General features: G+C 36.5%; 1 protein-coding gene across 9 annotated transcripts in view; it reads right to left on the bottom strand.

The window, feature by feature from the left end:
- Nucleotides 1–14,477, bottom strand: part of LOC136260943 (uncharacterized) — a 196,093-nt gene that overhangs the window by 130,314 nt on the left and 51,302 nt on the right. The window lies entirely within an intron of this gene.

Consider the following 14,477-nt stretch of genomic DNA (forward strand, 5'->3'; position numbering starts at 1 on the left):
TATTCCTACTTTTCACTGTAGTATACGTATATATTCAATCTTAGATAATGACACGCATAATAAGCTTTGATTTTTGAAAAATATTGAGATCTTTATAATTAAAATCCTCGATTAGACTATCTAGCAAATGGGTTCGCAGACTTGCTAGCAGAAAGAGCTCAAGCATTGCAAATCTCACTTTCGATCATTGATTTGCTATGCATATTGCAGGCTGATAGCCCAGACTGTTCACCAAGGCCAACACGGGTTCAACCACTCCATTCTATTACTGTAATGTTAGGAAGCAGCGATATAAATTTGAATTTTATAGCTCTTCAACAAACACATGTTCAGTCTTCCACACTTATTTTAACATTGTGTAATGATTTTTAAGCAACATAACCCAATCCCACAATGACTATATGCGCATATAAAATGCCCCCATAATCTAAGTCAGTTTTAGACCTAGAGAAATCAAATCTTCATGTTTTAAATCTCTTGGTTTTCAAAATCCATGATGCTATAGTAGGTCTCTAATCCACACATGTATTTATGTCAAATGCTGTTGCAGGTGTTAATTTGGTGAAAGCTTTGATAATAAGGCTACTTTGTTTTATGGCCACATTAATGAGGTTCCACTTCACTAAGTGGCCCTGTTAACAAGTTCACTGTACTGTTAAATGGCTGGTGTTTATATTGGAGTAGCTACTGCATGTATCATTGAACACAATGTGCTAGCTAGCTACACATGTACACTGTTTATACTGTTAGGTTGTCTCATTGGTACATGTACTCGGTTATATGTGGCATGGTCCTATACAGTTGTACTTTATATACAAAAATAAATTTACATTGGCTGCTTGTACATGTATTAATTAATTTATTACTGTGTAGAAACTTTTAGTACATATTTGTACAATTAAGCTAATAGCTAAAATGGTAACCACAATCCTTACACTTACTTGCTCAGTATCTAATGTCTTTAATGTGAAGAACTGTTTGATAATTACTGGGTCATTGACTAAAGTGACTTACTTTGGTTAGCTAACTGGTGAGCTGTTAATTTGCACATACCATGATATGAGGGTTGCTTGTTAAGTTATTATTTAAATCTTGGTGTCTATGGGACCAACTACTTCTGTACTGAATAGCTTAAACTGGAAATCAAATGCATTGCTAATGATTTGGTTTAACAAACTGTATGTACTGTACGTAGTGAAATAAACTTATGCTACCTAACAGCTTACCGTGCCTAGGTATGTTTTAGCCAGAACAAATCAAAAACACCCAATCCAGTGACCAATCTGATTCAGTACAGTAGGTACAGTAGTATGCATTACTTTGGATTCTGCTTGATGTCATATGTAGTGTTAATTCTAGGATTTCTCCTTTGAGGGGAATCAGAATTTGGGGGTGACTATGTAGATGAAAGTCTAGCTATATGATAGTAACTTAGAAAGCTACACTTGTACAAGTTCACAATAGTTGAAATAGTTACTTGACTAATTATAGGTTGACTCATGAGTGTTGATTTTTGTGATTGGCATTGGATGAAGCCAGATCTTATGGTTGCCTTAGCTTGATGCATAAATATTGTGATCATAGCATAATATTATCTGCACAGTAATAAACAACGTCGTGACCACTTCTTGTGATAAAGTCCAGTGAATGTTGTCACTAGGCTGCCTTTTACTGTATAGGGCAGTCATGTGCACAATTCAGTTAGTAGTGCACTGCAAGCATTGGTTGTATTGGCTGTGTAATTGTATGATACCACAAGGCACACCAACAAGCTAAAAGATTTGAGCGGATGTCCAGCTACCAGGAAAAGTATTAGGATATTCCAATGATGGTTAAAATTTAAAATCAAGCTTTCAATGAGGGTATCTCTGTTGGTGTGCATGCTATTTTGAAAGCAAACTCACTTTAGAAATTACAATTCCTGAGATTGGATTTATGGATAGTGAGCATGCTATATAATGAAAACAAGGTTAATTTATATAAGACAACAGGCTCTCAGAACAGCCATCTATGTAGGAAGTTTTGATAGTCATATGTATTTTGACAATTTGTTTTTCCATCCGAGACTAAATCAACTCATACAGACTTTGAATATATACCTAAGGTATAGATAACCATATATCCATTCATTAATGTTGCTTTTTGATGATGATGTTTGGTAGATACAGGTAGTGCACCTTGTACTAGTCAGCAATGGCTTCTGAATCCCTTTTGTCTTCCTAGTTGAAACTGCTGGCTTCTCATATACTCAATTAAATCACTGTAAACAGATTGTAGTACATTACCTTATTTGGTCATCTCTATTGGAATAAAGTGTAGGACTGCAACTATATGAGTAATATGATGTGGGATTGTGTAAACACATACATGACCAGGTGAGCAATACCCCAAATGTTTGCATACATACATACAGTAGGGTGTATATATTAAGCTAGTATGTTTGCATGTATCCATTTACAGGAAATAATCAATTTGTAAAACAACTATCCTATTCTCTCATAGCTGGTTTATGACATTAGAAATTGGCTGATGAATCCATTCAGGTATAGTACTGCTTGTTCAGTATTTACCTAATCACAAAAAGAAGGAAATGTAAATGAATAGTCAACAATAATGTCAAGCAATTAGCCAATAGAATTGGTATTACACTTGTTTGTCAAGGTCCATCAACAAATATCTGTAATACTAATCAGATTGGCTTTCTATTGGAAGTAAATGTCTGATTTGTTACCATAGTGATAGATGCTTAATAGCATAGCAGTAAAATGGTTGCTTACAGTAACTGTTAAAGAAATGAATAACACTATAGCAATGGTTGCTGGCAACAGTGGCTATGTGTGATTGATCATTTACAGTAGTTATATTTTGAATTTCTGTTGTTTAGTAAAAGCTGCTATGGTTGTCGGATTAATCATAATTTGTAATAGGATGGGGCTGGCTGTGGTATTTGGGATTAGTAGTCCTCACATTATAAACCAGAAGGGATTTGCCTTGCACTATTACTCCTTCCTGTAAATTGCTGTTACGGGTGTGTTAATTGAAAGCTTTGAAAAAAGGCCATTATGTATTATGGCTACATGCATTAATGAGGCTATAGCTAGTATTTATTACTGTGTACTGCAGGGGAAGAACAGTACTCAACAATGAGGGGGCAAGTCACGTGGGGTGGCTGGAAGTTACAAAGTACTTTAAAATAATTAACCGTTCCTTAGTATGCAAAGCACACTAGCATGCCATTACTAGGTGGTGTGAAGACATGCCCTCTCAAGAAACGTTTTCCTCTCAATAAAATTTTGAAATTTAAATGCTTGGAGGTTGAACCCGAGAGCATTTTCAGTGGTACATGTGTGCAATAATCCTATATTATGGCAGTGACTATCATTGTTCTGTACAAGTAGATATTTAGTAAATTAAAGCATTTCAGATAGATCATGCTCTTGACTATGCATAGATAATCTGTTAATGGAGAAAGATTAACAATGATATGATTTTGATAAATGTTGTTCTAATACTGTAGTTCACTACTCTATTAGAGTATCTCGATCTTGTGCACACCCAGCACTTATTCATGCAGTGTTCCATTCTTGCATAACCGTTAACATGAATCGTAGCACATTAATACAAAATGAACTGGCTAATGAGTATAATAGTTGCTTTACTTTAGCAACTGGGCATTGGAAAAAATGAGGGGACAGTCTATTTTTTAATGTGGGGAAATAGTTTCCCCCCCTCCCCCCCCCCACACACTCACTTAGTTATTAGATATTCAAAGTTGAACAATTTGTCACGGTCAAGAGTTGAATAAGAAATTTACCCAGAGGATTTGCAACCATTTGATAATCATTGGTGACCAAGTTTGACAAACCAGGCTTCCACACACATCAAATTTCTTGACTTTGACCAACTGTAGTGTGACATGCCAGCATGCTATTTACCTGAAATTTTTGCAGACTGCTGTCACACACATCACAGATCAAATTTGAAGTTGATGGCATATTCCTATTTTGAGTTATGATCTCTTAAAATCATAAAACTGGATGTGTATGGAAGCCTGGTTTCAGGAGTGATCCTAGAAAATTCGCTGACTAGTTTTCCAACTCAAAGGAAGAAAAGCCCATCAGAGGTGGGATTCATTCTGAGACACTTTTACAAGTATTTTAACTGATATGAGTGCTATCATCCTTTCACATTAAATCATACATATACATTGTGTTATGATATGGTTACACTACTGAGATGATGGACTGACCACATGTTACTTGCTGCAGCATGTGTTGTTTCTCCAGTTGATGCTCTCTTTCTAAATAGTGATCTATATAGAAAAGGTGTAGATGATGTTTGTACCTATACTGTATGTTAAAAGTGTCATGCAATCATGCAAAGTTTTCTCTTTAGAATATTAAATTCTCCTTGCAAGTCCCTAGTGGGATAATTGTCTAATAAATTAACTTAATGAAAAGACGAGAAGTCAAGATTTTAAGTACTGGCTGACTGCAGAGGAAATCCTGGATCCCAGGTTGTGTGGCTCTGCAGGCACTTGCCTAGACTGCAAGCTGTTTGTGGATCAAGTCACCACCTGGCCTGGGATTTTTTCTATATACATTTAGTATGATTTTCAGTTACAGGTTTCTGACTCCTGCTTCACAGGCTTACTGTTAGTCTCCTTGCAGGTCCCTAGAGGGATAGTTGTCTAATAAATAAATAAATTCATCACAAACTTCAGTATATTGATTTTACAATATTATAACAATGTATAATTTGTAATTGTAACACAGTAATGTACTGTAATATTGTCACAGTAAAAATAGTGTTCCAATATTATATATTCTAACCCTGTCTATATTCAGTATTGGAACAACTATTTTTAAAAACTCCTTATAATGAGACAAAACAAACCTCAAATCTATAAATCACTGTAATTTTATTCACTTTATGGGGCTGTGGTCTGTTTTTGTTTGAGCCAAGGTAGAATTTTTGGACTATTAGTTTCAACACCTAAAGATCGATAGACAGAATAAATACAGTCAGTATTTGTGTATGAATAATGCTGTGTGTGTGATTGTACATCCTAGGCAAATCAGCTGTGCTGCCTGCCTATAATAAAACAATGGCAAAAAAATAAAATATGAATTCACCTTTATGCGGTACAGTATTTATTACTTTGTATATACAGTACTTATAATAGAGCAGCATAATGAAAAAATGGCAACAGATGCTAGTACATAGCTAGGCACCTTCAACATTTGTCTCATTTCTGTTCTTCAGTTGTAATGCAGTCTTCAACAATTCCTTGTAGTGAAAAGGAAAAAAAGGTTAAAAGAAAGTATGTCGAGTGAAATCAAAGGTGGTGGCCAAGGAGTGGTTATTGCTAATATTGGCTCTGTCACTGTGCATTTTTAAAGTTTATTATAGCATTAACATCATTGCAGCCATTTGTTGGTTGCCACCTTTGATTTCACAACTTTTTCACCCAGACCTTTTAAGGTCGCACCTTTTTTCACAGCTAGCTATACTGTAGGCTGTTTTTATGCGGTACTTGTTTTACAAACCCAAATGTGCAAAAATATTAATTTTAAAAAAATGCTGAAATTTTCAATTTACAAACTTTTCTATGTGTGGAAAAGAAAAGGATGGTTTTCCAAAATATGTTCACATAAAGACTGCGTAGATTTTAATTCAATTAAGCAAAGCATACTTCTTTACTTTATATGTATATGCAGCCACATACTATGATCTCTACTGTAGTTCCACATTGGATGTGCATTGCACCCAACAAGACAAGGTTGTAGCTATCATCTTGTTGTACAGTGAATATTCTGCTTAGCAATTGCTTAGCAATTGCTTGATTATACAACTACTGCCATCATTCTTCAATCAACACTCATGCCCCACAGAAGCTTTAGACCAAGATATTATCACTTCCTGTATTAGTAAGATGCTGTGCCTGTAATAATCCAAGTATTGATTTCTTTTTTGCAAAATTTGTCTGAAACATCTATCCAGCTACAGGAAGGACATACAGTGTTGGTACAGTAGATATACTGTACATGTGTAAGTGTACTAGTGGTTGCCAGTCTCAGGAGATGACTGAAAGAAAGAGAGGATAAAGGTCAACAACATTCAGTATACAGGGTACGAGTTAATAATTGAGAGGAGAGTGTCCAACACAATACAGAGCCTCTACAAATGATTCAGTGTGATTCAAAGGGATTTCTCTGTAAAATTCTGCGATTTGTAGTATATTCTATATGTGAAGATTGTTTTAATCATCACATTTCTTTTTTCCTCCCATGTGCAATCATCACATTTCCTTTTTCTGGTAGTGTGCACTTGTTAACACATCTGAGAGAATCCCACTGAATCATTTGTAGAGGTTCTATATTGTGTTAGACACTCTGATCCTTTCCACTATTATATCTTCATCATCATTACAACTGATAATTTTGTGGTTAAGGGAGGGTGACATGAAATTTTAATGCACACATCAAGTGTGTGGCCCAATAATCTGGCCCAGCATGCAGCACGGTGAGTAAATTGACAGGAAGAAAAAAATGTTGTTTTAATGCTTTACAGAATAGTCATTTTGAGGGTCTACCAGTGACCTACACTGATAGCCTAACATACATTAAATAAATACTATACACTAACATCTACATACTTAGTTACAAGTGGTTAAAATTGTTAGATGCAGGATTCTTGGAACAACAGGAAGAGGGACAAACTAAGTAATGAAAATAACAAGGAAAATTTTCAAAGTTAGCTAGGAAATGATTCCATAAAAAATTTCTTTCTGTTTTATTACAGCGAATGATTGTGTATGATCAATTATTGACAGAGAGTTCCATAGTGTAGGTAGGCAAAAAAAAATAGAGTTCATAGCTGCACTGATATCAGTGGGCTGTATTGTGGTGTAGTTTGGTGCCAGAAGATCTAGTTGAACCAGTATTGAAGCTGACATAGTTCAAGATATTGAACTTATCTGTAGGAGTTTTAAGTGATTTGATGAAAAAAGGATATGTCAGATATTTTGTAAACATACCGGCATCAATTGCAACATACCAAATTGCTAGTCCTATAGTCTGAAGTGTGTAATCGGAGAGTATGAATTTAGTAGTATGCCTTTGTACTTTCTCAATTAATTCAATGTCTTTCAACAAATACAGTAAGGTCTACACAATGTGAGGCAGTATAATAGTTTATATCTTACTAGTGATATGTAAATTAAGGGATTTTCTAGCCTGAGAACAATGTGAAACCTTTAATACTCTACATAGCAGTCCAAGTAACTTGTATGCTTTAGAGGAAATCATTTCATAATGCTTTTTCCATGACAATGAATTAGTGAAAATAATCCCTAGATCTTTGCAACTGGAGGATTCATTGATTATGTGGTCATTTATTATGTACTTAGAATTGAATTTATAATGGAAGCTCATGAATACAAATTTTGAGAGGTTAAATGACAGATCATTGCTAATAGTCCAATTAAATAAAAAGTTGAGGTCTTGAAGCTGCTGTATGTCCAGTATGAAAATGATTTGCCGAAAGCACTTTGTATCATTTACAAATTCAAGTAGTTGAGATATGATGGTAGATGGCAGATCATTTGTAAAGATCAGGAAAGGCAGAATGCTTTCCTGGGGAACACCAGAGATTACAGGTAGGCAATCTGATAGGCGGTTATCAACAGAGACACTGAGATCTGTTACTTAAATATGATGGTAGCTGTTAAACCAATTCCATAGAGTACCTGTGATTCCTATGTTCCACAATTTAAACAATAATTTGTTGTGTGGCACACTATCAAAGGCTTTCCTGAAGTCAATGTAGATGGTGTCTATTTCTTCTCTCGAAATGGTTAGCTGAAGTGATTTTCACACATATGTAGTTCTGTGATCTCTTATCTGAGTGTAAACAAATTTGCTACAGACGTGCTCACCAGGTAGGGGAGTCTACATACAGAAAATTGCTTCAACCATTTCCGAGATAGCTACAAGTGAGAAAAATATCATTTTTCTTCATTTTCTTCTGCTACTTTTTGCACACTTTGCAAAATCTGCCATAACATACAAATGCATAGTACTCTGATCAAACTGAAATTTGACACACAGTAAAGTGAATCTCAGCACCAAATTTGGTTGAACATTCATGGAGTTATTCGCATAAAATAAAATCAAACTTCTGTTACGCCCACAGGGTAAACCCCTTGAAGGAATGAGCTGAAAATTGCTGTGTAGATGGAGTAACCATCGTAGGTGTGCCTTTTTGCACCCCGTATATTGCTGTCTCATGTTGATTTAGACTTTTATTTACAGAGATTTTTTTTCCATTTGAAAAGACCTACTGGTGGAACAGTTTATCAGTACCATCTTTTTACTGTATGCAACCAAATAGTTACTATGGCAATGAATGTTACAGCATCTTTTGGAAAATGACTGATTTACAAAATTTTAATTTTTAATAGTTTGATTTTTGTAATAATTATAATTATGTGTTGTAGTTATCTGCTAACTGTTGCTGTGTTTATTGTCTTTGTAGTATATACTTTATGTTGTTGTATTCGGGATCAGTTGTATGTATGTTTCTGTGCCCCTATAGCAGGGAAGAGCAGCTTTCATGCATATCCAAAAATCTGGTGACTGTTCTATCAGAATGTTTATATAATTTGGATTGCAATTCCAGTCAGTGTTTATTCTAGGATCTCTCCTTTTGGCAGGGGGATCAGTAATTTTGGGGGGTGACCAGGTGAAAACCTACATATAGTTTTCTAAGTTCACAACTATGTAAAAAAAGCCACTGACTAATTATCAAACTGGTTAGTCATTTAATATTGTGTTATGAGTGTTACTTTTTGTGATTGCGACAACCTGGACAACCATGTACACCTCACGAACACAATTATTCCTTTAGTAGCACACTGCGTATGTTGAATCTGTTGAACAAACAATTTGTGTGATATCATGCATTGGCCATTATTGTATGGTACCACAAAAGCACTAGCAAATAAAAGATCTGCATGGGTGGGATGTTTTCTAAGAATTTTAATAGGCTCAGGGGCGGATCTAGGATTTATAAAAGGGGGGGGCTAACTCAAGGTACCAATCTCTTGGGTAGAGGTGTGCAAAGCACACTTCCCAGCATGCAAAGTATGCTGGAACTAGGGGGGTCTGGGGGCATGCCCCCCCCCCCCCCCCAGGAAAAGTTTGAAAAATAGATGCTAAAATACTGCAAATGGAAACATTTCCACATAAAATTCATAATATTTTCTGCCTGTAGATATTTTATATACTGCCTTTAGATTATAGGTATGGCTCTCTGAAGCATTTTGGTAATGGAAAAGTTTGGGTAAGTACAGACAACCAAGTACATGATGCACCCCTCTCACAATTGCACAACACTGAATATGTGCATGTCAGAATAAGAATGTTGAAAGTGGAAAATTTTGAAATTTGAACAATACTAGATTGAATCTGAGAGCATTTTCAATGGTAATTGTGTACCTGAATTAAGTATTGTCATACATATTAACTACACAAGTAGATGAATGAAGCCCTTTAAACAGACCAATGCACTTCATTGTATGTATAGACGCAGGCAGATTTGGAAAAATTCCATAACAGAACCAACCAACTACATGTTTCCAGTGAATGTTCTATTAGAGTAGTTAGCTGACTGCTCTATTAGAGTATCTCGATCTTGTACACCTCCAATGCTGATTCGGGTCCTTGTTGCATAAACTTTAACATAAATCCACTGATAATACCTTGGAAAGATGTTTATAAGGTGGTTTTATGAGTATTTGTATTATCAGTGATCATATAATTATGCTAAGACAAAATTTCACTATAATACTCAGCATATTGACCAAGTAAAGCCTAAATATGAAGGGGGGGGGGGGGGGGCTTCAGCCCCCAAAGCCCCCCCCCCCCCCCCCCTTCCCCCCCCTGGATCCGCCACTGAGGCTATTTGAAATTTAATATTATAAAGTACTTTCACGGTTCCAGAAATTTTTAATCAGGCTTTCTAAGTTTAAATCTGGTAGTATATTGCTGGCAGCTGCACATGGCATTTGAAAGCAAAGTGGCTTAGAATTTTTTACAAATTTACACTTTCTGAAAGGACATTTTGACATTAATTTTAAACATACTATCACAAAAGCTTAGGGACCCGCCGATTATGCTGGCATAATTTTGAGCATAATAGGTACCTAAAAGCATTGAGCATAATGCCAGCATAATAGGTTAAATATTTGTACGATAGTGTAAATTCTTGTTGGAAAAATGACAATTGCAAAATAAGATCGATATACTCTAATAGAGCAGTCAGTAACTCTAATAGAACAATCATCAAACTGACTGTTCTATTAGAGTATATCGATCTTTTCTCTTACATGCAGGCATGCAGCAAGAATTTATTATTTGTATTCCAGCCACTCATTTTTTTCTTTCTATACAGTGTTAAACTAGTAGCAAAGCATATGAACTAAAGCATGGACATTGAGCATAATCGAGCATAATAGGTAAATATTGAGCATTAATTTAAGCATAATAGGTGAATTTTTGAGCAGTGCAGCATAGCATAATAGGTAAAATAATGAGCATAATCGGCGGGTCCCTACAAAAGCTATGAAACTGATATTGAATAGCTATCATTATTATTATTGCCTGTAGGAATTTTTGTTAGTTACATATGTACCCTAGGGAGATTTTTATAATTAAGAGATCTGACACTGAATCTGAAAGAATTTCCAGATACGGTAATTTTTAACCTGGGAAGACACTCTGAGATTGAATCTGAGAGCATTTTTGATAAGTTTTGTGTGCAACAACAAGAAGTGTAGGAGTCACTCACAATTTTAGGGGTGAGTCTGAGAGTTTAGGGGGGGTTCCCCCTCTAACAGGCAACAGCCCTAGAATAAACACTGATTCCATGCAGCACAGGTTGAGCAAACCTTAAGTTTATAAATAGTTGGTGGCTATTCCGGCATGGCTTTTGTACATAATGTGCTAATTGTATTCATACGGCTTTCTTGGTGATTATAGTAGTAATTATTTCTAATCCATCCAACAACAACACCACTCAAGTATTGCTGGTCACCATATCTACAATATTAGCCTCAATACATCTACTGCTAAAACAATATGCAAATGATGTTCTCAACATTTTTGATGGAATTATTCTACAACTTATGGTACTAGTTACAGTGGTACCACTTGTTGAGAGTTTTCATCCAGATTATTGCTAGATGTCATCATTGCTTTAGTGACACTACCACTGATAACATTTGCTGTAATGGAACTGATAATGCACAAGGAAAAAGTGAAGAATTTTGTCACATATTGTAAACCTAAGCCAGGTAGTACCAGTGAAGACAATGATATTCCCATAACAGACATTGGTATTATTGTGGATGATTGTATGAGGGAAAATGCTGCTATAATTGTTAGTAAGCAATATTGTTATAGTTAGTTGCAAACTGCATGTAGTACATGATATCAAGACACACGATAGTGTGTCGTGCGGCCCAAGAAGCCGGCGCGCCACACCAGTGAGTATATTGACAGGAAGAACGAAAACGTCATTTTCACACCTTTGTATCTCGGTGATCACTTATCTGATTGGAACCAAATTTGCTACACAGTTGCCCGCCAGCCAAGGGACTCTACATTCCAAATTTGAAGGAAATCGCTCCAGCCATTTCCGAGATACGAGCTGCCAAAGTTTCGTTTTTTTTTTCTTCGTTTTTTCTTCTTCTTCGTCTTTTCGCACACTTGCAAAAATTGCTATAACAAGCAAACGCGTACTCCGATCGCCTTGAAATTTGGCACACAGAAAGGGAGTCCAAAGGCGAATCTTAGCATCAAATTTGGTACAAATCCGATGAATGGTTCAGGAGTTATGACCGCTTATTCGCGTAAAACAAGATCGATTTGTTGTCACACCTACAGGGTAAACCGCTTCATGGAATGAGTTGAAAATTGCTATGTAGATGGAGTAACCATCGTAGGAGTGCCTTTTGGTGGTTTGAAAGGAATCGAGATAAAGACCACGGAGATATGACACAAAACCCAACCTGTGTCACAATTACGCGATCGATTTTTATGAATAAAAAAGTATTAGTTTTCACGCCTACTAGGCAAACCGCTTAGAGCAATGAGCTGAAAATCGGTGTATAGCTGGAATAATCTTCATAGAAAGTCCTTGCAGTAGTACAGAAGAATCGGATTACAAACCACAGAGTTATGATTCGAAAGCCAACTCCGTGTAGCAAATGCGAGATCGAGATACTCTAATAGAACAGTCACCCTAATAGAGCATTCGGCTAATTTATTTACTCCATTATAGAATTTTATTACATCACAAGTTATTCTGTAGGGAGTTCAGCTGCAAACAGTTAATCTTATAGACAGTTCAGCAAGAAGACAGTCACCATGTGGAGAGTTAAGCAAATATATCACTATAGAGATTCAGAACATTACAAGTCACACTGAAGAAAGTTCAGCTATAAACAAGTCATGCACTGTGTAGAGAATTCAGCTACAATTAAGTCACTCTCTAGAGAATTCAGTTACACAGAATTCAGCTACACACAAGTCACTGTGGAGAGAGTTCAGCTACAAACAAATCACCCTGTAGAGAGATCAGCTACAAACTAGACACAAAGTAAGGAGTTCAGCTACAAGTAAATTACCCAGTAGAGAGTTCATCTACAAACAAATCAACCTGTAGAGCAATCAGCTAGAAACAAATCACCCTGAAGAGAGGTCAGCTACAAAAAATCACCCTGTAGAGAGATCAGCTAGAAACAAATCACCCTGAAGAGAGGTCAGCTACAAAAAATCGCCCTGTAGAGAGATCAGCTAGAAACAAATCACCCTGAAGAGAGGTCAGCTACAAAAAATCACCCTGTAGAGAGATCAGCTACAAACAAATTGCCCTGTAGAGAGATCAGCTACAAGCAAAACACCCTGTAGAGAGTTCAGCAACAAAGAAACCACCATGTAGAGAGTTCAGCTACAAACAAATTACCCTGTAGAGAGATCGGCTACAAACAAATCAGCCTGTAGAGAGTTCAGCTAAAACAAATCAACCTGCAGAGAGATCAGCTACAAACAACTCACCTTATAGAGAGTTCAGCTACAAACAGATTACCTGTAGATAGATCGGCTACAAACAAATCAACCTGCAGAGAGATCAGCTACACACAAATCACCCTGTAGAGAGATCAGCTAGAAACTAGACACAATGTAAGGAGTTCAGCTACAAGCAAATCACCGTGTAGAGAGTTCAGCTACAAACAAACCAACCTGTAGAGCGATCAGCTAGAAACAAATCACCCTGAAGAGAGGTCAGCTACAAAAAATCACCCTGTAGAGATATCAGCTAGAAACAAATCACCCTGAAGAGAGGTCAGCTACAAAAAAATCACCCTGTAGAGAGATCAGCTAGAAACAAATCACCCTGAAGAGAGGTCAGCTACAAACAAAACACTTTGCAGAGAATTCAGCTACAAACAAATCAGCTTGTAGAGAGATCAGTTACACACAAATCAACCTGTAGAGAGATAAGCTAGAAACAAATCATCCTGTAGAGAGTAGCTACAAGCAAAACACCCTGTAGAGAGTTCAGCAACAAAGAAACCACCATGTAGAGAGTTCAGCTGCAAACAAATCACCTTATAGAGAGTTCAGCTACAAACAAATCACCCTGTAGAGAGATCAGCTAGAAACTAGACACAATGTAAGGAGTTCAGCTACAAACAAATCAACCTGCAGTGAGATCACCTACAAAAAAGCACCTTGTACAGAGTTCAGCTACAAACAAATTACCCTGTAGAGAGATCGGCTACAAACAAATCAACCTGTAGAAAGATCAGCTACACACAAATCAACTTGTAGAGAGATCAGCTACAAACAAATCACCCTGTAGAAAGATCAGCTAGAAACTAGACACAATGTAAGGAGTTCAGCTACAAGTAAATCACCCTGTAGAGAGTTCAGCTAAAACAAATCAACCTGCAGAGAGATCAGCTACAAATAAATTACCTTGTAGAGAGATCGGCTGCAAATTAATCAACCTGCAGAGAGATCAGCTACACACAAATCAACTTGTAGAGAGATCAGCTACAAACAAATCACCCTGTAGAGAGATCAGCTAGAAACTAGATACAATGCAAGGAGTTCAGCTACAAGCAAAATCACCCTTTAGTGAGTTCAGCTACAAACAAATCAACCTGCAGTGAGATCACCCACAAAAACGCACTTGTACAGAGTTCAGTTACAAACAAATCACCTTGTAGAGAGATCAGGTAGAAGAATTCACCTTGTAGAGAGTTCAGCAACAAAGAAACCACCATGTAGAGAGTTCAGTTGCAAACAAATCACCCAGTAGAAAGATCAGCTAGAAGAAGTTACCTTGTAGAGAGTTCAGTTACAAAGAAACCATCATATAGAGAGTTCAGCTACAAAGAAATTACC

This window comes from Dysidea avara, chromosome 1 (assembly GCF_963678975.1).
Source record: "Dysidea avara chromosome 1, odDysAvar1.4, whole genome shotgun sequence".
Taxonomy (NCBI): domain Eukaryota; kingdom Metazoa; phylum Porifera; class Demospongiae; order Dictyoceratida; family Dysideidae; genus Dysidea; species Dysidea avara.